The sequence below is a fragment of the Ambystoma mexicanum genome, chromosome 1p, assembly GCF_040938575.1.
Source record: "Ambystoma mexicanum isolate Mex_15411 chromosome 1p, UKY_AmexF1_1, whole genome shotgun sequence".
NCBI classification, from domain to species: Eukaryota; Metazoa; Chordata; class Amphibia; order Caudata; family Ambystomatidae; genus Ambystoma; species Ambystoma mexicanum.
The window spans coordinates 1,026,986,036-1,026,987,873 of NC_090921.1; the positions used below are offsets into that span (position 1 = coordinate 1,026,986,036).

At 41.9% G+C, this 1,838-nt stretch overlaps 1 non-coding gene across 1 annotated transcript; it reads right to left on the reverse strand.

Annotated features, from left to right (window-relative positions):
- Window positions 1–213: 213 nt before the first annotated feature.
- TRNAY-GUA (transfer RNA tyrosine (anticodon GUA)) lies at window positions 214–299 on the reverse strand. The gene is given in 2 exon segments: window positions 214–249; window positions 263–299. It is a non-coding gene; the product is annotated as a tRNA-Tyr (tRNA).
- Window positions 300–1,838: the final 1,539 nt, after the last annotated feature.

The following is a 1,838-nucleotide window of genomic DNA, read 5'->3' on the forward strand; positions in this document are numbered from 1 at the left end:
TTGTCAGTTCATAGCAAGAGATGGGGATCCAAAATACCTCACAGGAAACCAACGAAGATTGGTGTCGGACAGAAAAATAACGTGGCCACAGCCTCAAAGCAAAAGGCATCTATTTTCAGTGATGAAATATAATATAATTATAAATTGTCTGTTATTTTACTTTCCAAGTATTTTACTTTCCAAGTATTCAATAAAATGTGCATTTGGCAAAAGTCCTTCGAGCCGGATTTGAACCAGCGACCTAAGGATGCCTGTTTTCACACTACAGTCCTCCGCTCTACCAACTGAGCTATCGAAGGCTTTGCAAATTGTGCTCTAGCAAACTCAATACGAGCTTCCACTTCAACCGTCGACTTGTAAACCTCTCTTGCAATTCGTGCAAAATACTACAAATTTGGCTTGTGAGGTTCCCGAATTGAGTAAAAGCACATCAGTTCACAATTAAAAAAATGACCCCCTCCGCAGTCTCCCGCATGTTACTGACCACCATACTAAGGGGGAAAAGTTGAAAGGCGGCGCCTCACAGGCCATCTCCTCAGAGTATTCAGCCGTGTTGGGTCTTGACAATATTTTAATATCTTGGATGGTGTATAGTGTTCTCTCATTTCCCTTGAGAAATCAAGATTGTCAAGGGGATTCTGCTGTTTTGCCAGTTCATAGCAAGAGATGGGGATCCAAAACACCTCACAGGAAAACAATGAAGATTGGTGTTGGACAGAAACATAACGTGGCCACAGCCTCAAAGCAAAAGGCATCTATTTTCAGTGATGAAATATAATATAATTATAAATTGTCTGTTATTTTATTTTCCAAGTATTTTACTTTCCAAGTATTCAATAAAATTTGCATTTGGCAAAAGTCCTTCGAGCCGGATTTGAACCAGTAACCTAAGGATGCCTGTTTTACCACTACAGTCACCCGCTCTACCAACTGAGCTATCAAAGGCTTGGCAAATCGTTCTCTAGCAAACTCAATACGAGCTTCCACTTCAACCGTCGACTTGTAAACATCTCTTGCAATTCGTGCAAAATACTACAAATTTGGCTAGTGAGGTTCCCGAATTGAGTAAAAGCACATCAGTTCCCAATTAAAAAAATGACCCCCTCCGCAGTCTCCCGCATGTTACTGACCACCATACTAAGGGGGAAAAGTTGAAAGGCGGCGCCTCACAGGCCATCTCCTCAGAGTATTCAGCCGTGTTGGGCCTTGACAATATTTTAATATCTTGGATGGTGTATAGTGTTCTCTCATTTCCCTTGAGAAATCAAGATTGTCAAGGGGATTCTGCTGTTTTGCCAGTTCGTAGCAAGAGATGTGGATCCAAAACACCTCACAGGAAAACAATGAAGATTGGTGTTGAACAGAAACATAACGTGGCCACAGCCTCAAAGCAAAAGGCATCTATTTTCAGTGATGAAATATAATATAATTATAAATTGTCTGTTATTTTATTTTCCAAGTATTTTACTTTCCAAGTATTCAATAAAATTTGCATTTGGCAAAAGTCCTTCGAGCCGGATTTGAACCAGCAACCTAAGGATGCCTGTTTTACCACTACAGTCCTCCGCTCTACCAACTGAGCTATCAAAGGCTTGGCAAATCATTCTCTAGCAAACGCAATACGAGCTTCCACTTCAACCGTCGACTTGTAAACATCTCTTGCAATTCGTGCAAAATATTACAAATTTGGCTTGTGAGGTTCCCGAATTGAGTAAAAGCACATCAGTTCACAATTAAAAAAATGACCCCCGGTCCAAGATGGCCGCCGGGGTGAGGAGTCGCAGCTAATCCGCGCTCCGCCCGGGCCGCCAAAAACAGCACGACAGAATGCCGTGACG